Source organism: Panulirus ornatus, chromosome 46 (genome assembly GCF_036320965.1).
Source record: "Panulirus ornatus isolate Po-2019 chromosome 46, ASM3632096v1, whole genome shotgun sequence".
In the NCBI taxonomy this organism is placed as follows: Eukaryota; Metazoa; Arthropoda; class Malacostraca; order Decapoda; family Palinuridae; genus Panulirus; species Panulirus ornatus.
The window spans coordinates 24,785,488-24,812,705 of NC_092269.1; positions in this window are offsets into that span (position 1 = coordinate 24,785,488).

Sequence of the window (27,218 nt, forward strand, 5' to 3'; positions counted from 1 at the left end):
GCTTCTAACAACTTTCCTCCCACACCATATATTCTTAATTCCTTCCACAGAGCATCTCTATCAACTCTATCATATGCCTTCTCCAGATCCATAAATGCTACATACAAATCCATTTGCTTTTCTAAGTATTTCTCACATACATTCTTCAAAGCAAACACCTGATCCACTCATCCTCTACCACTTCTGAAACCACACTGCTCTTCCCCAATCTGATGCTCTGTTCATGCCTTCACCCTCTCAATCAATACCCTTCCATATAATTTACCAGGAATACTCAACAAACTTATACCTCTGTAATTTGAGCACTCACTCTTATCCCCTTTGCCTTTGTACAATGGCACTATGCACGCATTCCGCCAATCCTCAGGCACCTCACCATGAGTCATACATACATTAAATAACCTTACCAACCAGTCAACAATACAGTCACCCCCATTTTTAATATATATATATATATATATATATATATATATATATATATATATATATATATATATATATATATATATATATATATATATATATATATTACTTTTCTTTTTCTTTTTTGCTTTGTCGCTGTCTCCCGCGTTTGCGAGGTAGCGCAAGGAAACAGACGAAAGAAATGGCCCAACCCACCCCCATACACATGTATATACATACGTCCACACACGAAAATATACATACCTACACAGCTTTCCATTGTTTACCCCAGACGCTTAACATGCCTCGATTCAATCCACTGACAGCACGTCAACCCCGGTATACCACATCGCTCCAATTCACTCTATTCCTTGCCCTCCTTTCACCCTCCTGCATGTTCAGGCCCCGATCACACAAAATCTTTTTTACTCCATCTTTCTACCTAGAATTTGGTCTCCCTCTTCTCCTCGTTCCCTCCACCTCCGACACATACATCCTCTTGGTCAACCTTTCCTCACTCATTCTCTCCATGTGCCCAAACCATTTCAAAACACCCTCTTCTGCTCTCTCAACCACGTTCTTTTTATTTCCACACATCTCTCTTACCCTTACGTTATTTACTCGATCAAACCACCTCACACCACACATTGTCCTCAAACATCTCATTTCCAGCACATCCATCCTCCTGCGCAGAACTCTATCCATAGCCCACGCCTCGCAACCATACAACATTGTTGGAACCACTATTCCTTCAAACATACCCATTTTTGCTTTCCGAGATAATGTTCTCGACTTCCACACATTCTTCAAGCCTCCCAGAATTCTCGCCCCCTCCCCCACCCTATGATCCACTTCCGCTTCCATGGTTCCATCCGCTGCCAGATCCACTCCCATATATCTAAAACACTTCACTTCCTCCAGTTTTTCTCCATTCAAACTCACCTCCCAATTGACTTGACCCTCAACCCTACTGTACCTAATAACCTTGCTCTTATTCACATTTACTCTTAACTTTCTTCTTCCACACACTTTACCAAACTCAGTCACCAACTTCTGCAGTTATTGATTGAGAGGGTGAAGGCATGTACAGAGCATCAGATCGGGGAAGGGTAGTGTGGTTTCAGAAGTGGTAGAGGATGTGTGGATCAAATGTTTGCTTTGAAGAATGTATGTGAGAAATACTTAGAAAAGGAAATGGATTTGTATGCAGCATTTATGGATCTGGAGAAGGCATATGATAGAGCCGATAGAGATGCACTGTGGAAGGTATTAAGAATATATGGTGTGGATGGCAAGTTGTTAGAAGCAGTGAAAAGTTTTTATCGAGGATGTAAGGTATGTGTACGGGTAGGAAGAGAGGAAAGTGATTGGTTCTCAGTGAATGTAGGTTTGCGGCAGGGGTGTGTGATGTCTCCATGGTTGTTTAATTTGTTTATGGATGTGGTTGTTAGGGAGGTGAATGCAAGAGTTTTGGAAAGAGGGGCAAGTATGAAGTCTGTTGGGGATGAGAGAGCTTGGGAAGTGAGTCAGTTGTTGTTCGCTGATGATATATATATATATATATATATATATATATATATATATATATATATATATATATATATATATATATATATATATATATATATATATATATATATATATATATATATATATATATATATATATATATATATATATATATATATATATATATATATATATATATATATATATATATATATATATATATGTATGTATTTCAATCTATGTTCCTAAGGGCATTACGTATTTGCAGTCCAGAGTTTATTGATGATGAGTTTGAGAAGATATATTCTATTGGATCTAAGTTAAAGTACCCTAGATCTTTCACTGATAAATCACTTAAGTTAGCAAAGAAATCATTTTATAGAGTTGTGCCCAAACCTCCCATTGACACCAAGAATCTTTCAGTTCTCCCTTTTGATAATGACTTCACTTTGCTTCCCATGTTGCTTAAATCCTTTAATGTGAATGTTGCCTTTAGCAACAATAATACTGTAAAGAATATCTTTATAAAGAATTCACCAGAAAATTCTCTTGGTTGCATCTATAAAGGTCCTTGTGGAAACTGTGATAAATTTTATGTTTCTCTGACTGGTAAGGATCTTTCTGTTAGACTTAAGCAACATAAATATAGTATAAGAACTGGACAAGAATCAAATGCCTTGTTTAATTATGTTAAAAACTATGATCATTGTATTGACTGGAGTAACGCCATCTCAGTTATTAACTCTAACTCTATTACCAAGAGAAATATCATTGAATCTTCTATTATCAAATACACAAAGAATTATAATCTTAATTTTAGTGATGGTCTGTACAAATTAGATAACTTTATTGTTGATAAGATTTGTAAAATGATAAGTTTATGAACGCTCGTTGTAATTTTTGGACAATCACATGTTTACCAAATGGCGTCCTAGCTTCGTCTCTTCGATGTATATCAACTGACTTTTATATTTCTCTCTTGTGTCTCCCCTGATGATGTGATTATTATAGAAAGTGCAATTGGGAATTTTTCGTGTTTCATTTTCCCCGTGGACTCCTAGCAATATCTTGATCACGTGCAAAATTGTTATCCTTTCCAACATGGATTCCATACGGCTCTTCTATTACTTCTCTACAAGCTGTCCTGCACTTTTTCCTTTCGTTATTGCTTTCTCCAAATCGCTAATCAAGGGTCACCAACTGAAGTTACGATTTGAATTCCTTAGGAAATGCCTTGATGAACAAGTGATGCCAAGATCTGTCCTACCTTAACGTTTGTTGCAGCAGTCTGGTCGACCATTTGACCAATTTCAAAATATTATCTTAAAGAAAAGTATTGAATTAAAGAAACTTGAAATGGAGGAGGCTTTTCGCATTTCAAGAGAGAAGGAATGTGCCTTTCAAATGACAATACAGACACACTGGAAGAACCGGATGTTGGACTATTGCTATGATGAATTAAGGAAAGAACGCAATAGGTTACAAGTGTCACTAAATCGTAAGTTGGACCATCTTATTGAAAACAGCGACTGGACCAAGAACACAAACCCATCTTTTTGGGTAAACTTGTTTAATAAACAACTAGATAAAGATTCCTTGTGTGCATTAGGGTATGGTTTAAGTATTGTGTGCTCTAGCAGAGAAGCCAGCTGTGATGATGTCAGAAAGTCTTTTTGTAATTTACAAAAATACAGTAATTTAAGTAATGATGATATTCATATTTGCAAGGGTTTAGTGTATGCCAGTTTGTCAAAACCAGTGAAAGCTAACTGCCCTAAAAGATTCATAAGAGCTATTAACACCTTAAAAAAAGACAAGGATATACATATTACTAAAGCAGATAAAGCTAACACTGTTGTGCTTTTAGACAAAAGTAACTATTTATCTAAAATGAATGATCTTCTAAATGATAACAAAACATATTCTAAACTTAGTAAAAATCCATTAGAAGCAGTTAATTCTCACTTCAATAAAGAAATGAAGTTGCTGTTGAAAGACAACATTTCTCTTATCAAAAACTTTTCATCTTTGTCCCCTTCATTGCCATATATGTATGGACTTATCAAAACACATAAACAAAATTTTCCAGCAAGACCTATAGTGAGTTCAGTAAGCTCCATCACATACAAATTATCAAAATGGTTAGTTTCCTTATTAAGCCCTTTAGTGGGTAAGGTATCAAATTCTAATATCATAAACAATGTAGATTTAGTCAAGAAGCTAAACAATACCAATATCAATTTTGATTTCAAACTAGTTAGCTTTGATGTTTCCTCACTTTTCACTAAAGCTCCAGTTGATGACCTTTTAGAATATCTATTTGATGTCTTGGATGATATTCATTTACCTATTTCAAAGTCTAATTTCAATGAACTGATAAAATTGTGCATAAAAGACTGTGTGTTTCAATTTAATGGAGATTATTATGCTCAAAAATTTGGTATGGCAATGATTAACCCTCTTTCACCTGTACTAAGTAATCTTTATATGGAATTTTTCGAAACAGAATTACTAAAGGATATCTTACCTTCTAATGGAATTTGGTTTAGGTCTCTAGGTTATGTTCTTTGTGTTTGGCAAACAAATGAAAATTTACAAATACTTCTCCCCTTACTTAACAATTTAGTACCTTCCATCATATTTACTGTAGAAAATGAAAATGGTATGTTACCATTTTTAGATTGCATGATCCATAGACAAGGAAACAAGTTTCAGTTTAGCATATACAGAAAACCCACCAATGTATGCTCATATATCCATTATTACTCATCTCATCATGACAGAGTTAAATTTTCATCATTTCAATCTATGTTCCTAAGGGCATTACGTATTTGCAGTCCAGAGTTTATTGATGATGAGTTTGAGAAGATATATTCTATTGGATCTAAATTGAAGTTCCCTAGATCTTTCATTGATAAATCCCTTAAGTTAGCAAAGAAATCATTTTATAGAGTTGAGCCCAAACCTCCCATCAACACCAAGAATCTTTTAGTTCTCCCTTTTAATAATAATTTTACTTTGCTTCCCATTTTGATTAAATCCTTTACTGAAAATGTTGCCTCTAGTAACAATAATACTATAAAGAATATCTTAATCAGGAATTCACCGGAAAATTCTCTTGGTTGCATCAATAAAGTTCCTTGTGGAAACTGATAAATTTTATGTTGCTCAGACTAGTAAGGATCTTTCTGTTAGACTTAAGCAACATAAATATAGTATAAGAACGGGACAAGAATCAAATGCCTAGTTTAATCATGTTAAAAACTATGATCATTGTATTGACTGGAGTAACGCCATCTCAGTTGTTAACTCTAACTCTATTACCAAGAGAAATATCATTAAATCTTCTATTATTAAATACACAAAGAATTATAATCTTAATATTAGTGATGGTCTGTACAAATTAGATAACTTTGTCGCTGATAAGATTTGTAAAATGATAAGTTTATGAACGCTCGTTGTATGTTTTGGACAATCACATGTTTACCAAATGGCGTCCTAGCTTCGTCTCGTCGATGTATATCGACTGACAGTTATATTTCTCTCTTGTGTCTTCCCTGATGATGTGATTATTACACGAAAGTGCCCCTGGGAGCTTCTCGTGTTTCATTTTCCCCGTGGACTCCTAGGAATATCTTGATCACGTGCAAAATTGTTATCCTTTCCAACATGGATTCCACACGTCTCTTCTATTACTTCTCTACAAGCTGTCCTGCACTTTCTCCTTTCGTTACTGCTTTCTCCAAGTCGCTAATCAAGGGTCACCAACTGAAGTTACGATTTGAATTCCTTAGGAAATGCCTTGATGAACAAGTGATGCCAAGATCTGTCCTACTTAAACGTTTGTTGCAGCTGTCTGGTCGACCATTTGACCAATTTCAAGATATTATTTTAAAGAAAAGTATTGAGTTAAAGAAACTTGAAATGGAGGAGGCATCTCGCATTTCAAGAGAGAAGGAATGTGCCTTTCAAATGACAATACCGACACACTGGAAGAACCGGATGTTGGACTATTGCTATGATGAATCAAGGAAAGAACGCAATAGGTTACAAGTGTCACTAAATCGTAAGTTGGACCATCTTATTGAAAACAGCGACTGGACCAAGAACACAAACCCATCTTTTTGGGTAAACTTGTTTAATAAACAACTAGATAAAGATTCCTTGAGTGCATTAGGCTATGGTTTAAGTTTTGTGTGCTCTACCAGTGAAGCCAGCTGCGTTGATGTCACAAAGCCTTTTTGTAATTTAGAAAAATACAGTAATTTAAGTAATGATGATATTGATATTTGCAAGGGTTTAGTGTATGCCAGTTTGTCAAAACCAGTGGAAGCAAATTGCCCTAAAAGATTCATAAGAGCTATTAACACTTTAAAAAAAGACAAGGATATACATATTACTAAAGCAGATAAGGCTAACACTGATGTCCTTTTAGACAAAAGTAACTATTTATCTAAAATGAATGATCTAAATGATAACACAACATATTCTAAACTTAGTAAAAATCACTTTGAAACAGTTAATTCTCACTTCAATAAAGAAATGAAGTTGCTGTTGAAAGACAACATTTCTCTTATCAAAAATTTGTCATCTTTGTCCCCTTCATTGCCATATATGTATGGACTTATCAAAACACATAAACAAAATTTTCCAGCAAGACCTATAGTGAGTTCAGTAGGCTCCATCACACATGAATTCTCAAAATGGTTAGTTTCCTTATTAAGCCCTTTAGTGGGTAAGGTATCAAATTCTAATATCATGAACAATGTAGATTTAGTCAACAAGCTAAACAATATCAATAGTTATTTTGATTTCAAACTAGTTAGCTTTGATGTTTCCTCACTTTTCACTAAAGTTCCATTTATTGACCTTTTAGAATAGTTATTTGATGTCTTGGATGATATTCATTTACCTATTTCAAAGTCTAATTTCAATTAACTGATAAAATTGTGCATAAAAGACTGTGTGTTTCACTTTAATGGAGATTATTATGCTCAAAAATTTGGTATGGCAATGATTAACCCTCTTTCACCTGTACTAAGTAATCCTTATATGGAATTTCTTGAAACAAAATTACTAAAGGATATCTTACCTTCTAATGGAATTTGGTATAGGTCTGTAGATGATGTTCTTTGTGTTTGGCCAACAAATGAAAATTTACAAATATTTCTCCCCTTACTTAACAATTTAGTACCTTCCATCAAATCTACTGTAGAAAATGAAAATAATGGTATGTTACCATTTTTAGATTGCATGATCCATAGACAAGGAAACAAGTTTCAGTTTAGCATATACAGAAAACCCACCAATGTATGCTCATATATCCATTATTACTCATCTCAACATGACAGAGTTAAATTTTCATCATTTCAATCTATGTTCCTAAGGGCATTACGTATTTGCAGTCCAGAGTTTATTGATGATGAGATTGAGAGGATATATTCTATTGGATCTAAGTTAAAGTACCCTAGATCTTTCATTGATAAATCCCTTAAGTTTGCAAAGAAATCATTTAAAAGAGTTGAGCCCAAACCTCCCATTGACACCAAGAATCTTTTAGTTCTCCCTTTTAATAAAAATTTTACTTTGCTTCCCATGTTGCTTAAATCCTTTAATGTAAATGTCGCCTTCAGCAACAATAATACTATAAAGAATATCTTAATCAGGAATTCACCGGAAAATTCTCTTGGTTGCACCTATAAACTTCCTTGTGGAAACTGTGATAGATTTTATGTTGCTCAGACAGGTAAGGATCTTTCTGTTAGACTTAAGCAACATAAATATAGTATAAGAGCGGGACAAGAAGCAAATGCCTAGTTTAATCATGTTAAAAACTATGATCATTGTATTGACTGGAGTAACGCCATCTCAGTTGTTAACTCTAACTCTATTACCAAGAGAAATATCATTGAATCTTGTATTATTGAATACACAAAGAATTATAATTTTGATATTAGTGATGGTCTGTACAAATTAGATAACTTTATTGCTGATAAGATTTGTAAAATGATAAGTTTATGAACGCTCGTTGTATGTTTTGGACAATCACATGTTTACCAAATGGCGTCCTAGCTTCGTCTCTTCCATGTATATCAACTGACTGTTATATTTCTCTCTTTTGTCTCCCCTGATGATGTGATTATTACACGAAAGTGCACCTGGGAACTTTTTGTGTTTCATTTTCCCCCGTGGACTCATAGGAATATCTTGATCACGCGCAAACTTGTGATCCTTTCCAATATATATATATATATATATATATATATATATATATATATATATATATATATATATATATATATATATATATATAGAAGATTAAAATCTTATATTGAAATTAACATAATTTAATGTTACCTGACCAAACAGTGACCTCAGAACACATCTGAGAATACATTATTAATTTTCAAACATTTTTTGTGTACATACTGTATTTATGGTGGTGAAGGATTGAAAACATGGAAGACTAACCTTATCATAAAACATGCAAGCACTCAGGCCTACACAGGAAAACACTCATATGCAAATAGGTGATAGCAGAAAACAGATGTTTCTGGTTGTGCCTAATTGCATAATAGTTTATTGCTAGATGTTAATCACAAGGATCAACAAAAAGCTTTTGCTCAATAACATGAACAATGTTACTACAAAGAGAGGCATACATTTGTTTTTTCTTTTTTAAGTCTTTGCAAATGTTATCTTTTCAAGCATTATCTGCTGCTAACCAAACAGACATACGTTTTATTTCATTTTTCACCCACACTTGTGTATAAGTATTTATCAATTTCACTCATATGTATTTTTCATATGTATATATATGTATGTGTGTGTGTGTGTATATGTGCGTATGTATGTGTATGTGCATGTATGTGTATATGTATATATATATGTATATTATCCCTGGGGATAGGGGTGAAAGAATAATTCCCACGTATTCCTCGCGTGTCGTAGAAAGCGACTAGAGGGGACGGGAGCGGGGGGCCAGTAATCCTCCCCTCCTTGTATTAACTTTCTAAAATGGGAAACAAAAGAAGGAGTCACGCGGGGAGTGCTCATCCTCCTCGAAGGCTCAGAGTGGGGTGCCTAAATGTGTATGGATGTAACCAAGATGTGAAAAAAGGAGAGATAGGTAGTATGTTTGAGGAAAGGAACCTGGATGTTTTGGCTCTGAGTGAAACGAAGCTCAAGGGTAAAGGGGAAGAGTGGTTTGGAAATGTCTGGGGAGTAAAGTCAGGGGTTAGTGAGAGGACAAGAGCAAGGGAAGGAGTAGCAATACTCCTGAAACAGGAGTTGTGGGAGTATGTGATAGAGTGTAAGAAAGTAAATTCTCGATTAATATGGGTAAAACTGAAAGTTGATGGAGAGAGGTGGGTGATTATTGGTGCATATGCACCTGGGCATGAGAAGAAAGATCAAGAGAGGCAAGTGTTTTGGGAGCAGCTGAATGAGTGTGTTAGTGGTTTTGATGCACGAGACCGGGTTATAGTGATGGGTGATTTGAATGCAAAGGTGAGTAATGTGGCAGTTGAGGGAATAATTGGTATACATGGGGTGTTCAGTGTTGTAAATGGAAATGGTGAAGAGCTTGTAGATTTATGTGCTGAAAAAGGACTGATGATTGGGAATACCTGGTTTAAAAAGCGAGATATACATAAGTATACTTATGTAAGTAGGAGAGATGGCCAGAGAGCGTTATTGGATTACGTGTTAATTGACAGGCGTGCGAAAGAGAGACTTTTGGATGTTAATGTGCTGAGAGGTGCAACTGGAGGGATGTCTGATCATTATCTTGTGGAGGCTAAGGTGAAGATTTGTATGGGTTTTCAGAAAAGAAGAGTGAATGTTGGGGTGAAGAGGGTGGTGAGAGTAAGTGAGCTTGAGAAGGAGACCTGTGTGAGGAAGTACCAGGAGAGACTGAGTACAGAATGGAAAAAGGTGAGAACAATGGAAGCAAGGGGAGTGGGGGAGGAATGGGATGTATTTAGGGAATCAGTGATGGATTGCGCAAAAGATGCTTGTGGCATGAGAAGAGTGGGAGGTGGGTTGATTAGAAAGGGTAGTGAGTGGTGGGATGAAGAAGTAAGAGTATTAGTGAAAGAGAAGAGAGAGGCATTTGGACGATTTTTGCAGGGAAAAAATACAATTGAGTGGGAGATGTATAAAAGAAAGAGACAGGAGGTCAAGAGAAAGGTGCAAGAGGTGAAAAAAAGGGCAAATGAAAGTTGGGGTGAGAGAGTATCATTAAATTTTAGGGAGAATAAAAAGATGTTCTGGAAGGAGGTAAATAAAGTGCGTAAGACAAGGGAGCAAATGGGAACTTCAGTAAAGGGCGCAAATGGGGAAGTGATAACAAGTAGTGGTGATGTGAGAAGGAGATGGAGTGAGTATTTTGAAGGTTTGTTGAATGTGTTTGATGATAGAGTGGCAGATATAGGGTGTTTTGGTTGAGGTGGTGTGCAAAGTGAGAGGGTTAGGGAAAATGATTTGGTAAACAGAGAAGAGGTAGTGAAAGCTTTGCGGAAGATGAAAGCCGGCAAGGCAGCAGGTTTGGATGGTATTGCAGTGGAATTTATTAAAAAAGGGGGTGACAGTATTGTTGACTGGTTGGTAAGGTTATTTAATGTATGTATGACTCATGGTGAGGTGCCTGAGGATTGGCGGAATGCGTGCATAGTGCCATTGTACAAAGGCAAAGGGGATAAGAGTGAGTGCTCAAATTACAGAGGTATAAGTTTGTTGAGTATTCCTGGTAAATTATATGGGAGGGTATTGATTGAGAGGGTGAAGGCATGTACAGAGCATCAGATTGGGGAAGAGCAGTGTGGTTTCAGAAGTGGTAGAGGATGTGTGGATCAGGTGTTTGCTTTGAAGAATGTATGTGAGAAATACTTAGAAAAGCAAATGGATTTGTATGTAGCATTTATGGATCTGGAGAAGGCATATGATAGAGTTGATAGAGATGCTCTGTGGAAGGTATTAAGAATATATGGTGTGGGAGGAAAGTTGTTAGAAGCAGTGAAAAGTTTTTATCGAGGATGTAAGGCATGTGTACGTGTAGGAAGAGAGGAAAGTGATTGGTTCTCAGTGAATGTAGGTTTGCGGCAGGGGTGTGTGATGTCTCCATGGTTGTTTAATTTGTTTATGGATGGGGTTGTTAGGGAGGTAAATGCAAGAGTTTTGGAAAGAGGGGCAAGTATGAAGTCTGTTGGGGATGAGAGAGCTTGGGAAGTGAGTCAGTTGTTGTTCGCTGATGATACAGCGCTGGTGGCTGATTCATGTGAGAAACTGCAGAAGCTGGTGACTGAGTTTGGAAAAGTGTGTGGAAGAAGAAAGTTAAGAGTAAATGTGAATAAGAGCAAGGTTATTAGGTACAGTAGGGTTGAGGGTCAAGTCAATTGGGAGGTGAGTTTGAACGGAGAAAAACTGGAGGAAGTGAAGTGTTTTAGACATCTGGGAGTGGATCTGGCAGCGGATGGAACCATGGAAGCGGAAGAGGATCATAGTGTGGGGAAGGGGGCGAAAATTCTGGGGGCTTTGAAGAATGTGTGGAAGTCGAGAACATTATCTCGGAAAGCAAAAATGGGTATGTTTGAAGGAATAGTGGTTCCAACAATGTTGTATGGTTGCGAGGCGTGGGCTATGGATAGAGTTGTGCGCAAGAGGATGGATGTGCTGGAAATGAGATGTTTGAGGACAATGTGTGGTGTGAGGTGGTTTGATCGAGTGAGTAACGTAAGGGTAAGAGAGATGTGTGGAAATAAAAAGAGCGTGGTTGAGAGAGCAAAAGAGGGTGTTTTGAAGTGGTTTGGGCACATGGAGAGGATGAGTGAGGAAAGATTGACCAAGAGGATATATGTGTCGGAGGTGGAGGGAGCAAGGAGAAGAGGGAGACCAAATTGGAGGTGGAAAGATGGAGTGAAAAAGATTTTGTGTGATCGGGGCCTGAACATGCAGGAGGGTGAAAGGAGGGCAAGGAATAGAGTGAATTGGAGCGATGTGGTATACCGCGGTTGACGTGCTGTCAGTGGATTGAATCAAGGCATGTGAAGCGTCTGGGGTAAACCATGGAAAGCTGTGTAGGTATGTATATTTGCGTGTGTGGACGTATGTATATACATGTGTATGGGGGGGGGGGGGGTTGGGCCATTTCTTTCGTCTGTTTCCTTGCGCTACCTCGCAAATGCGGGAGACAGCGACAAAGTAAAAAAAAAAAAGAAAAAAAAAATATATATGGATAGAGTGGTGCGCAGGAGGATGGATGTGCTGGAAATGAGATGTTTGAGGACAATGTGTGGTGTGAGGTGGTTTGATCGAGTAAGTAATGTAAGGGTAAGAGAGATGTGTGGAAATAAAAAGAGCGTGGTTGACAGAGCAGAAGAGGGTGTTTTGAAATGGTTTGGGCACATGGAGAGAATGAATGAGGAAAGATTGACCAAGAGGATATATGTGTCGGAGGTGGAGGGAACGAGGAGAAGAGGGAGACCAAATTGGAGGTGGAAAGATGGAGTGAAAAAGATTTTGTGTGATCGGGGCCTGAACATGCAGGAGGGTGAAAGGAGGGCAAGGAATAGAGTGAATTGGAGCGATGTGGTATACCGGGGTTGACGTGCTGTCAGTGGATTGAATCAGGGCATGTGAAGCGTCTGGGGTGAACCATGGAAAGCTGTGTAGGTGTGCATATTTGCGTTTGTGGACGTATGTATATACATGTGTATGGGGGTGGGTTGGGCCATTTCTTTCGTCTGTTTCCTTGCGCTACCTCGCAAACGCGGGAGACAGCGACAAAGCAAAAAAAAAAAAAAAAAAATACATGTATATATATATATATATATATATATATATATATATATATATATATATATATATATATATATATATATATATATATATATATATATATATATATATATATATATATATGTATATATATATATATATATATATATGTATATATATATATATATATGTATATATATATATATATATATATATATATATATATATATATATATATATATATATATATATATATATATATATATATATATATATATATATATATATATATATATATATATATATATATAAACGTCCACACAAGCACATACACGCATCTATACATCTCAACGTATACATGTATATACACTCACAGACGTATGCATATATACACATGTACATACTTCAAACTCTCTGCCCTTATTCATTCTCGTCGCCACCCCGCCACACATGAAATAAGAAGCCTCTCCCCCTTCATGTGCGCGAGGTAGCGCTAGGAAAAGACAACAAAGGACCCATTCGCTCACACTGTCTCTAGTAGTCATGTACAATGCACCGAAACCAATGCTCCCTTTCCACATCCAGGCCCAACAAAATTTTCCTTGGTTTACCCCAGACGTTTCACAGGCCATGGTTCAATTCATTGACACTCAGTATACCACATCCTTCCATTTCACTCTATTCCTTGCATGCCTTTCACCCTCCTGCATGCTCAGGCCCCAATCACTCAAATTCTTTTTCATTCCATCTCTCCACCTCCAATTTGGTCTACCACTTCTCCTCGTTCCCTCCACCTCTGACACATATATCCTCTTGGTCAGTCTTTCCTCACTCATTCTCTCCATGCGACCAAACGATTCTAAAACACCCTCCTCTGCTCTTTCAGCCACACTCTTTTTATTACCACACATCTCTCTCACCCTTTCATTACTTACTCCATCAAACCACCTCACAACATATATTATCCTCAAACATCTCATTCCTAGCACATCCACCCTCCTTCGCACAACTCTATCTGTAGCCCGCGCCTCGCAACCATATAACATTGTTGGAACCACTATTCCTTCAAAAATTCCCATTTTTGCTCTCCAAGATAACGTTCTCGCCTTCCACACATTTTTTTAACGCTCCCAGATCTTTCACCCCTCCCCCACCCTATGATTTCACTTCCGCTTCCATGTTTCCATCCGCTGCTAAATCCACTCCCATATATCTTAAACATTTCAATTCCTCCAATGTCTCGCCATTCAAACTAACCTCCCATTCACTTATCCGTCAACCCTACTGTACCTAACAGCCTTGCTCTTATCTATATTTACTCTCAACTTTCTTCTTTCACACAGCTTACGAAATTCAGTCACCAGCTTCTGCAGTTTCTCACCCGAATCAGCCAACAGCGCTGCGTCATCAACGTCATCAACAAACAACAACTGACTCACTTCCCAAGCTCTCTCATATATACATACATACATATATATATATATATATATATATATATATATATATATATATATATATATATATATATATATATATATATATATATATATATATATATATATATATCTTACAAACCTCCAACAGCCAGGATCGAGCCCGGGACCCTTGTGCAACAGGCGGGAATGCTACCGCTAGGCTATGGGCCTGTTTAATAGGAAATAACTATTCGAATACTTTTTTTCTTTTTTTTTGCTTTCTCGCTGTCTCCCGCGTTTGCGAGGTAGCGCAAGGAAACAGACGAAAGAAATGGCCAAAGCCACCCCCATACACATGTATATACATACGTCCACACACGCAAATATACATACCTACACAGCTTTCCATGGTTTACCCCAGACGCTTCACATGCCCTGATTCAATCCACTGACAGCACGTCAACCCCGGTATACCACATCGATCCAATTCACTCTATTCCTTGCCCTCTTTTCGCCCTCCTGCATGTTCAGTACCCGATCACACAAAATCTTTTTCACTCCATCTTTCCACCTCCAATTTGGTCTCCCACTTCTCCTCGTTCCCTCCACCTCCGACACATATATCCTCTTGGTCAATCTTTCCTCACCCATTCTCTCCATGTGCCCGAACCATTTCAAAGCACCCTCTTCTGCTCTCTCAACCACGCCCTTTTTATTTCCACACATCTCTCTTACCCTTACATTACTTACTCGATCAAACCACCTCACACCACACATTGTCCTCAAACATCTCATTTCCAGCACATCCATCCTCCTGCGCACAACTCTATCCATAGCCCACGCCTCGCAACCACACAACATTGTTCGAACCACTATTCCTTCAAACATACACATTTTTGCTTTCCGAGATAATGTTCTCGACTTCCACACATTTTTAAAGGCTTCCAGAATTTTCGCCCCCTCCCTCACCCTATGATCCACTTCCGCTTCCATGGTTCCATCCGCTGCCAGATCCACTTCCAGATGTCTAAAACACTTTACTTCCTCCAGTTTTTCTCTATTCAAACTTACCTCCCAATTGACTTGACCCTCAACCCTACTGTACCTAATAACCTTGCTCTTATTCACATTTACTCTTAACTTTCTTCTTTCACACACTTTACCAAACTCAGTCACCAGCTTCTGCAGTTTCTCACTTGAATCAGCCACCAGCGCTGTATCATCAGCGAACAACAACTGACTCACTTCCCAAGCTCTCTCATCCCCAACAGACTTCATACTTGCCCCTCTTTCCAAAACTCTTGCATTCACCTCCCTAACACGACCCCATCCATAAACAAATTAAACAACCATGGAGACATCACACACTCCTACCGCAAACCTACATTCACTGAGAACCAATCACTTTCCTCTCTTCCTACACGTACACATGCCTTACATCCTCGATAAAAACTTTTCACTGCTTCTAACAACTTGCCTCCCACACCATATATTCTTAATACCTTCCACAGAGCATCTCTATCAACTCTATCATATGCCTTCTTCAGATCCATAAATGCTACATACAAATCCATTTGCTTTTCTAAGTATTTCTCACATACATTCTTGAAAGCAAACACCTGATCCATATATCCTCTACCACTTCTGAAACCACACTGCTCTTCCCCAATCTGATGCTCTGTACATGCCTTCACCCTCTCAATCAATACCCTCCCATATAATTTACCAGGAATACTCAACAAACTTATACCTCTGTAATTTGAGCACTCACTCTTATCCCCTTTGCCTTTGTACAATGGCACTATGCAGGCATTCCGCCAATCCTCAGGCACCTCACCATGAGTCATACATACATTAGATAACCTTACCAACCAGTCAGTAATACAGTCACCCCCTTTTTTAATAAATTCCACTGCAATACCATCCAAACCTGCTGCCTTGCCGGCTTTCGAATACTATGTACTCGAATACCCTTCGTCTCTTATTGGTGAGCAACGGTGTCTACACTGGTCATCTCCCAACTGGAGCACATAGCCAGCAGATAGCATTTTACCGACCCTAATTGTACAATGCGGAGTTATATGAATACGAATATAGTACAAAGTATGCGCACCTTCATAGAACATACAAATCTCCAACACCCAGCATCAAACCTGGGACCCCTGTGCCACAAGTTCGAATACTACCACTACCTGCTGGCTACGTACGGCTCTTGGGAAATGACCGGTGTAGACCGCGTTGCTCACCAATATGAGACGAAGGGTATTCGAGTAAATAGTATTCGAATAGATATTTCCCATTAGCAGGGCCCATAGCCTAGCGGTAACATTACCGCCTGTTGCACATGGGCCTCGGGTTCGTTCCTTGCTGTTGGAGGTTTGTATGTTCTATGAAGGTGCGCGTCCTATGGACTTCGTATGAATACACATACACACACACATATATATATATATATATATATATATATATATATATATATATATATATATATATATATATATATATATATATATATATATATATATATATATATATATATATATATATATATATATATATATATATATATATATATATACATATATATATATATACATATATATATATATATATATATATATATATATATATATATATATATATATATAAAGTCAGGAGTTAGTGAGAGGACTTGAGCAAGGGAAGGAGAAGCACTACTCCTGAATCAGGAGTTGTGGGAGTATGTGATAGAGTATAAGAAAATAAATTCCAGATTGATATGGGTAAAACTGAAAGTTGATGGAGAGGGATGGGTGATCATTGGTGCACATGCACCTGGGCATGAGAAGAAAGATCATGAGAGGCAAGTGTTTTCGGAGCAGCTGAATGAGTGTGTTAGTGGTTTTGATGCACAAGACCGGGTTATAGTGATGGGTGATTTGAATGCAAAGGTGAGTAATGTGGCAGTTGAGGGAATAATTGGTATACATGGAGTGTTCAGTGCTGTAAATGGAAATGGTGAAGAACTTGTAGATTCATGTGCTGAAAAAGGACTGGTGATTGGGAATACATGGTTTAAAAAGCTAGATATACATAAGTATACGTATGTAAGTAGGAGAGATGGCCAGAGAGCGTTATTGGATTACGTGTTGATTGATAGACGCATGAAAGAGAGACTTTTGGATGTTAATGTGCTGACAGGTGCAACTGGATAGATGTCTTATCTTGTGGAAGCAAAGGTGAAGATTTGTGGGGGTTTTCAGAAAAGAAGAGAGAATGTTGGGTACGTAAGTAGGAGAGATGGCCAGAGAGCGTTATTGGATTACGTGTTGATTGATAGAAGCATGAAAGAGAGACTTTTGGATGTTAATGTGCTGACAGGTGCAACTGGATAGATGTCTTATCTTGTGGAAGCAAAGGTGAAGATTTGTGGGGGTTTTCAGAAAAGAAGAGAGAATGTTGGGGTGAAGAGAGTGGTGAGAGTAAGTGAGCTTGGGAAGGAGACTTGTGTGAGGAAGTACCAGGAGAGACTGAGTACAGAATGGAAAAAGGTGACAACAAAGGAGTTAAGGGGAGTGGGGGAGGAATGGGATTTATTTAGGGAAGCAGTGATGGCTTGCGCAAAAGATGCTTGTGGCATGAGAATCGTGGGTGGTAGGTTGATTAGAAAAGGTAGTGAGTGGTGGAATGAAGAAGTAAGATTATTAGTGAAAGAGAAGAGAGAGGCACTTGAACGATTTTTGCAGGGAAAAAATGCAAATGAGTGGGAGAGGTATAAAAGAAAGAGGCAGGAGGTCAAGAGAAAGGTGCAAGAGGTGAAAAAGAGGGCAAATGAGAGTTGAGGTGAGTGAGTATCATTAAATTTCAGGGAGAATAAAAAGGTGTTTTGGAAGGAGGTAAATAAAGTGCGTAAGACAAGGGAGCAAATGGGAACTTCAGTGAAGGGGGCTAATGGGGAGGTGATAACAAGTAGTGGTGATGTGAGAAGGAGATGGAGTGAGTATTTTGAACGTTTGTTGAACGTGTTTGATGATAGAGTGGCAGATGTGGGGTGTCTTAGGTCGAGGTGGTGTGCAAAGTGAGAGGGTTAGGGAAAATGATTTGGTAAATAGAGAAGAGGTAGCAAAAGCTTTACGGAAGATGAAAGCTGGCAAAGCAGCAGGTTAGGATGGTATTGCAGTGGAATTTATTAAAAAAGTGGGTGACTGTATTGTTGACTGGTTGGTAAGGTTATTTAATGTACGTATGACTCATGGTGAGGTGCCTGAGGATTGGCGGAATGCTTGCATAGTGCCATTGTAAAAATGCAAAGGGGATAAGAGTGAGTGCTCAAATTACAGAGGTATAAGTTTGTTGAGTATTCCTGGTAAATCATATGGGAGGATATTGATTGAGAGGGTGAAGGCATGTACAGAGCATCAAATTGGGGAAGAGCAGTGTGGTTTCAGAAGTGGTAGAGGATGTGTGGATCAGGTGTTTGCTTTGAAGAATGTATGCGAGAAATACTTAGAAAAACAAATGGATTTATATGTAGCATTTATGGATCTGGAGAAGGCATATGATAGAGTTGATAGAGATGCTCTGTGGAAGGTATTAAGAATATATGGTGTGGGAGGCAAGTTGTTAGAAGCAGTGAAAAGTTTTTATCGAGGATGTAAGGCATGTGTACGTGTAGGAAGAGAGGAAAGTGATTGGTTCTCAGTGAATGTAGGTTTGCGGCAGGGGTGTGTGATATCTACATGATGGATGGGGTTGTTAGGGAAGTGAATGCAAGAGTTTTGGAAAGAGGGGCAAGTATGCAGTCTGTTGTGGATGAGAGAGCTTGGGAAGTGAGTCAGTTGATGTTCGCTGATGATACAGCGCTGGTGGCTGATTCATGTGAGAAACTGCAGAAGCTGGTGACTGAGTTTGGTGAAGTTTGTGAAAGAAGAAAGTTAAGAGTAAATGTGAATAAGAGCAAGGTTATTAGGTACAGTAGGGTTGAGGGTCAAGTCAATTGGGAGGTAAGTTTGAATGGAGAAAAACTGGAGGAAGTGAAGTGTTTTAGATATCTGGGAGTGGATCTGGCAGCGGATGGAACCACGGAAGCGGAAGTGAATTTGAGGTTGGGGGAGGGGGCAAAAATTCTGGGAGCCTTGAAGAATGTTTGGAAGTCGAGACCAGTATCTCGGAAAGCAAAAATAGGTATGTTTGAAGGAATAGTGGTTCCAACAATGTTGTATGATTGCGAGTAGTGGGCTATGGATAAAGTTGTGCGGAGGAGGGTGGATGTGCATATGTATACACACACAGACATATATATATATATATATATATATATATATATATATATATATATATATATATATATATATATATATATATATATATATATATATATATATATATATATATATATATATATATATATATATATATATATATATATATATATATATATATATTTAAACACATGTACATAATTCATAATGTCTGCCTTTATTTATTCCTATCTCCACCTCGCCACACATGGAATAACAACCCCCTCCCCCCTCATGTATGCGGAGTAGCTCTAGGAAAAGACAACAAAGGCCCCATTTGTTCACACTCAGTCTCTAACTGTCATGTAATAATCCACCGAAACCACAGCTCCCTTTCCACATCCAGGCCCAACAGAACTTTCCATGGTTTACCCCAGACGCTTCACATGCCCTAGTTCAATCCATTGACAGCACATCGACCCCGATATAGCACATCGTTCCAATTCACTCTATTCCCTGCACTCCTTTCATCCTCCTGCATGTTCATGCCCCGATCACTTAAAATCTTTTTCACTCCATCTTTCCACCTCCAATTTGGTCTCCCACTTCTCGTTTCCTCCACCACTGAAACATATATCCTCTTGGGCAATCTTTCCTCACTCATTCTCTCCATGTGACCAAACCATTTCAAAACACCCTCTTCTGCTCCCTCAACCATACTCTTTTTATTTCCACACATCTCTCTCACCCTTACATTACTTACTCTATCAAACCACCTCACACCACATATTGTCCTCTAACATATCATTCCTAGCACATTCACCCTCCCGCGCACAACGCTATCCATAGCCCACGCCTCGCAACCATAGAACATTGTTGTACCCACTATTCCTTGAAACATACCCATTTTTGCTTTCCGAGATAATGTTCTCGATTTCCAAACATTCTTCAAGGCTCAAAGGATTTTCGCCCCTTCCCCCAGCCTCTGATTCACTTCCGCTTCCATGGTTCCATCCGCTGCCAAATCCACTTCCAGATATCTAAAACAATTCACTTCCTCCAGTTTTTCTCCATTCAAACTTATCTCCCAGTTGACTTGACCATCAACCCTACTTTACCTAATAACCTTGCTCTTATTTACGTTTACTCTTAACTTTCTTCTTTCATACACTTTACCAAACTCGGTCACCACCTTCTGCAGTTTCTCACCTGAATCAGCCACCAGCGCCATATCATCAGCGAACAACAACTGACTCACTTCCCAAGCTCTCTCATCCACAACAGACTGCATACTTGCCCTTCTTACCAAAACTCTTTCAGTCACCTCCCTAACAACCCCATCCATAAAGAAATTAAACAATCATTGAGACATCACACCCCTGCCGCAAGCTGGGGTGAGAGAGTATCATTAAATTTTAGGGAGAATAAAAAGATGTTCTGGAAGGAGGTAAATAAAGTGCGTAAGACAAGGAAGCAAATGGGAACTTCAGTGAAGGGCGCAAATGGGGAGGTGATAACAAGTAGTGGTGATGTGAGTAGATGGAGTGAGTATTTTGAAGGTTTGTTGAATGTGTTTGATGATAGAGTGGCAGATATAGGGTGTTTTGGTCGAGGTGGTGTGCAAAGTGAGAGGGTTAGGGAAAATGATTTGGTAAACAGAGAATAGGTAGTAAAAGCTTTGCGGAAGATGAAAGCCGGCAAGGCAGCAGGTTTGGATGGTATTGCAGTGGAATTTATTAAAAAAGGGGGTGACTGTATTGTTGACTGGTTGGTAAGGTTATTTAATGTTTGTATGACTCATGGTGAGGTGCCTGAGGATTGGCGGAATGCGTGCATAGTGCCATTGTACAAAGGCAAAGGGGATAAGAGTGAGTGCTCAAATTACAGAGGTATAAGTTTGTTGAGTATTCCTGGTAAATTATATGGGAGGGTATTGATTGAGAGGGTGAAGGCATGTACAGAGCATCAGATTGGGGAAGAGCAATGTGGTTTCAGAAGTGGTAGAGGATGTGTGGATCAGGTGTTTGCTTTGAAGAATGTATGTGAGAAATACTTAGAAAAGCAAATGGATTTGTTTGTAGCATTTATGGATCTGGAGAAGGCATATGATAGAGTTGATAGAGATGCTCTGTGGAAGGTATTAAGAATATATGGTGTGGGAGGCAAGTTGTTAGAAGCAGTGAAAAGTTTTTATCGAGGATGTAAGGCATGTGTACGTGTAGGAAGAGAGGAAAGTGATTGGTTCTCAGTGAATATAGGTTTGTGGCAGGGGTGTGTGATGTCTCCATGGTTGTTTAATTTGATTATGGATGGGGTTGTTAGGGAGGTGAATGCAAGAGTTTTGGAAAGAGGGGCAAGTATGAAGTCTGTTGGGGATGAGAGAGCTTGGGAAGTGAGTCAGTTGTTGTTCGCTGATGATACAGCGCTGGTGGCTGATTCATGTGAGAAACTGCAGAAGCTGGTGACTGAGTTTGGTAAAGTGTGTGGAAGAAGAAAGTTAAGAGTAAATGTGAATAAGAGCAAGGTTATTAGGTACAGTAGGGTTGAGGGTCAAGTCAATTGGGAGGTGAGTTTGAATGGAGAAAAACTGGAGGAAGTGAAGTGTTTTAGATATCTGGGAGTGGATCTGGCAGCGGATGGAACCATGGAAGCGGAAGTGGATCATAGGGTGGGGGAGGGGGCGAAAATTCTGGGAGCTTTGAAGAATGTGTGGAAGTCGAGAACATTATCTCGGAAAGCAAAAATGGGTATGTTTGAAGGAATAGTGGTTCCAACAATGTTGTATGGTTGCGAGGCGTGGGCTATGGATAGAGTTGTGCGCAGGAGGATGGATGTGCTGGAAATGAGATGTTTGAGGACAATGTGTGGTGTGAGGTGGTTTGATCGAGTAAGTAACGTAAGGGTAAGAGAGATGTGTGGAAATAAAAAGAGCGTGGTTGAGAGAGCAGAAGAGGGTGTTTTGAAATTGTTCGGGCACATGGAGAGAATGAGTGAGGAAAGATTGACCAAGAGAATATATGTGTCGGAGGTGGAGGGAACGAGGAGAAGAGGGAGACCAAATTGGAGGTAGAAAGATCGGGTGAAAAAGATTTTGTGTGATCGGGGCCTGAAAATGCAGGAGGGTGAAAGGAGGGCAAGGAATAGAGTGAATTGGAGCGATGTGGTATACCGGGGTTGACGTGCTGTCAGTGGATTGAATCAAGGCATGTGAAGCATCTGGGGTAAACCATGGAAAGCTGTGTATGTATGTATATTTGCGTGTGTGGACGTATGTATATACATGTGTATGGGGGTGGGTTGGGCCATTTCTTTCGTCTGTTTCCTTGCGCTACCTCGCAAACGCGGGAGACAGCGACAAAGCAAAAAAAAAAAAAAAAAAAAAGAATATATATATATATATATATATATATATATATATATATATATATATATATATATATATATATATATATATATATATATCTTTTTTCTTTTTCTTTTATACTATTCGCCATTTCCCGCGTTAGCGAGGTAGCGTTAAGAACAGAGGACTGGGCCTTTGAGGGAGTATCCTCACCTGGCCCCCTTCTCTGTTCCTTCTTTTGGAAAAAAAAAAAATGAGAGGGGAGGATTTCCGGCCCCCCGCTCCCTTCCCTTTTAGTCGCCTTCTACGACACGCAGGGAATACGTGGGAAGTATTTTTTCTCCCCTATCCCCAGGGATATATATATATATATATATATATATATATATATATATATATACTTCTCATCCTATACACATATACATATATATATACATCCACATGCACAGACATGTACATGTAAAACATGTTTATGCTATTTATCGTATTCAAGGATCATGGTGAGGTGCCTGAGGATGTGTGGAATGCGTGTATAATGCCATTGTACAAAGGCGAAGGGGATAAAGGTGACTGTTCAAACTACAGAGGCATATGTTTTTTGAGTATTCCTAGAAAATTGTTCTGAAGAGCAGTGATTGAGAGGATAAAGAGCATCAGATTGGGGAAGAGCAGTGTGTTTAAGAGGTGGTAGGGGATGTGTGTATCAGGCGTTTGCTTTAAATAATGTATGTGAGAAATACTTAGAAAAACAGATGGATTTGTATGTAGCACTTAGGGATCTCGAGAAGGCGTATAATGAGGTTTACAGAGATGATTTCTGGAAGGTCTTATGAGTATATGGTGTGGGAGGAAAGGTGTTTGAAGCAGTGATAAGATTTTACCAAGGATGTAAGGCATGTGTAGGAGTAGGAAGAGAGAAAGTGATTGGTTCCCAGTGAAGCTGGTGTGCAACAGTGGTGTGTGATGTCCCCATGGCTGTTTAATTTGTTTCCGGATTGGGTACTTAGAGAGGTAAATTCTAGAGTTTTGTAGAGAGAGGGCAAGCATGCAGTCTGCTAGGGATGAGAGGGACTGGGAAGTGCGTCAATTGTTGTTCGCCGAGGATATACCTCTGGTGGCTGATTCGTGTAAGGATGTGCAGAAGTTTGTGTCTGATTTTGGAAAAGTATGTGAATGGAGAAAGGCGAGAGTAAATGTGAATAAGAGCAAGGTAATTAGGTTTAGCATGGTTGAGGGAGAAGTTGATTGAAATGTAAGTTTCAACGGAGAAAAACTGGAGGAAGTGTTTTAGATATCTGCGATTGGACTTTGCAGGGGATGGAACCATGGAAGCGGAAGAAAATTACAGGGTGAGGGAGGTAGCGAAGGTTCTGCGAGCGATGAAGAATGCGTGGAAGAAGAGAACGTTATTTCGAAGAGCAAAATTAGGTATGTTTGAAGAGATAGTGTTCCAACAATATTATGCAGTTGCGAGGCATGGTCTACAGGAAGGGTTATACTAAGGAGGGAGGATGTGTTGGAGATGAAATGTCTGAGGACAAAATATGGTTTGATTTGGTTTGATTGAGTAAGTAATGAAAGGGTAAGAAAGGTGTGTGGAAATAAAAAGAATGTTTTGAGAGAGCAGAGGAGGGTGCGTTGAAATGGTTTTGACTCGTGGAGAGAATGAGTGAGGCAAAATTGACAAGAAAGATATATATGCCAGAGACTGAGGGACCAAGGAGAAGTGGGATACCAAATTGGAGGAGGAAGAATGAAATTGAAATGATTTTGAGTGATCGTATCCTGAACATACAGGAGGGTGAGAGGCGTAAAAGGAATAGAGTGAATTGGGATGATGTGGTATACTGTGGTTGACGTGCTGTTAATGGACTGAATCAGGGCATGTGAAACGTCTAGGAAAAGTCTGTGGGGCCTGGGTGTGGATAGGGAGCTGTGTTTCGGTGTATTGCGCATGACACCAACAGACAGTGTGAACGAATGCGAACTTTTTTGTCTGTTTCCCTGGAAGACTGTATGGGAGGATATTGACTGAGAGTTTGAAAACATGTACAAAACTTCAGATTTTGGAGGAGCAGTGTGGTCTCAAAAGTGGTAGGAGATGAGCGGATCAGGTGTTTGTTTTGAAGACCGTGTGTGAGAAATGCTTAGAAAAACAGATGGATTTGCATGTAGCACTTATGAATCTGGCTAAGGCCTATGGTAGGGTTGATAGAGATGCTTTGTATAAGGACTTAGTAGTATATGGTGTTGAAGGTAAGCTGCTAAAAGAAGTGAAAAGCTTTTACCAAGGATGTATGGCATGTGTACGAGTAGGAAGACAGGAGAGTGATTGGTTCTCAATGAAGATCTTTCCTCCGCAGGGGTGTTTCATGTCCTTATGTTTGCTAAGTTTGCTATTAATGGGTCGACTAAGGAGGTAAATGCAAGAGTTTTGTAGAAATGGATGAGCATGCAGTCAGGTGGGTGTGAGAAGGCCCGGGAAGTGAGCCAGTTGCTGTTCGCTGATGATACAGCACTGGTGGCTGATTCAAGTAAGAAACTGCAGAAGTTAGTAACTGAGTTTGAAAGGGTGTGAAAGGAGCAGGTTGCGGGTAGATGTGAATTAGACTTGCGTTACTAGATTCAGCAGTGCTGAGGGACACCTAAATTGTGATGTAAGTTTGAATGGAGACTAGTTCGAGGAAGTAAAGTGTCTGAATATCTAGGACTGGACTTGGCAGCGAATAAGACCAAGGAAATGGAAATGAGTCACAGGGTGGGGGAGAGGGCGAAGATTTTAGAGCGATGAAGCATGTGTAGAAGAAGAGAACGTTATTTCAGAGAGCAAATATGGGCATGTTTGAAGAAATAATGGCTCTAACAATGTTATATGTTTGCAAGGAATGTACCTGTACTGAGGAAGACGAATGTGCTGGAAATGAAATGATAAAGGACAATTAACGGTGTGAGGTGGTTTGATCGAGTTAGTGATAAAAGGTTAAGAGAGATGTGCGGAAAAAAGTGTGCTTAAGGGAGCAAAAGAGGGCGTGTTGAAATGGTTCGGAAACATTGAGAGAATGAGTGAAGAAAGATCGACAAAGAGGAGCGATCGGGCCCTCTATATCTGCCACCCTATCATCAAACATATTCAACAAACCTTCAAAATACTCACTCCATCTCCTTCTCACAGCACCACTGTTTGTTATCACCTCCCCATTAGCCCCCTTCACTGAAGTTCCCATTTGTTCCCTCGTCTTACGCACTTTATTTACCTCCTTCCAAAACATCTTTTTATTCTCTCTAAAATTTAATGATACTCTCACCCCAACTCTCATTTGCCCTCTTTTTCACCTCTTGCACCTTTCTTTTGACCTCCTGCCTCTTTCGTTTATACATCTCCCACTCATTTGCATTATTTCCCTGCAAAGAATCGTCCAAATGCTCTCTTCTCTTTCACTAATACTCTCACTTCTTCATCCCACCACTCGATACCCTTTCTAATCTGCCCACCTCCCACGCTTCTCATGCCACAAGCATATTTTGCGCAAGGCAATACTGCTTCCCTATATACATACCATTCCTCCCCCACTCCCCTTACCTCCTTTGTTCTCACCTTTTTCCATTCTGTACTCAGTCTCTCCTGGTACTTCCTCACACAAGTCTCCTTCCAAAGCTCACTTACTCTCACCACTCTCTTCACCCCAACATTCTCTCTTCTTTCCTGAAAACCTCCACAAATCTTCACCTTTGCCTACACAAAATAACGATCAGACATCCCTCCAGTTGCACCTCTCAGCACATTAACATCCAAAAGTCTCTCTTTCGCGCGCCTATCAATTAACACGTAATCCAATAACGCTCTCTGGCCATCGCTCCTACTTACATAAATATACTTATGTATAGCTCTCTTTTTAAACCAGGTATTCCCAATCACCAGTCCTTTTTCAGCACATGAATCTACAAGCTCTTCACCATTTCCATTTACAACACTGAGCACCCTATGTGTAAAGATTATTCCCTCAACTGTCACATTACTCACCTTTGCATTGAAATCACCCATGACTAAAACCCGGTCTCGTGCATCAAAACCACTAACACACTCATTCAGCTGCTCCCAAAACACTTGCCTCTCACGATCTTTCTTCTCATGCCCAGGTGCATATACAACAATAATCACCCATCTCTCTCCATCAACTTTCAGTTTTCCCCATATCAATCTAGCGTTTGATTTCTTACACTCTATCACATACTCCGACACACAGACATATACATATATACACATGTACATAATTCATACTGTCTGCCTTTATCAATTCATATATATATATATATATATATATATATATATATATATATATATATATATATATATATATATATATATATATATATATATATATATATATATATATATATATATATATATATATATATATATTTTATTTATTTTATTTATTATACTTTGTCGCTGTCTCCCGCGTTTGCGAGGTAGCGCAAGGAAACAGACGAAAGAAATGGCCAAACCCCCCCCCCCATACACATGTATATACATACGTCCACACACGCAAATGT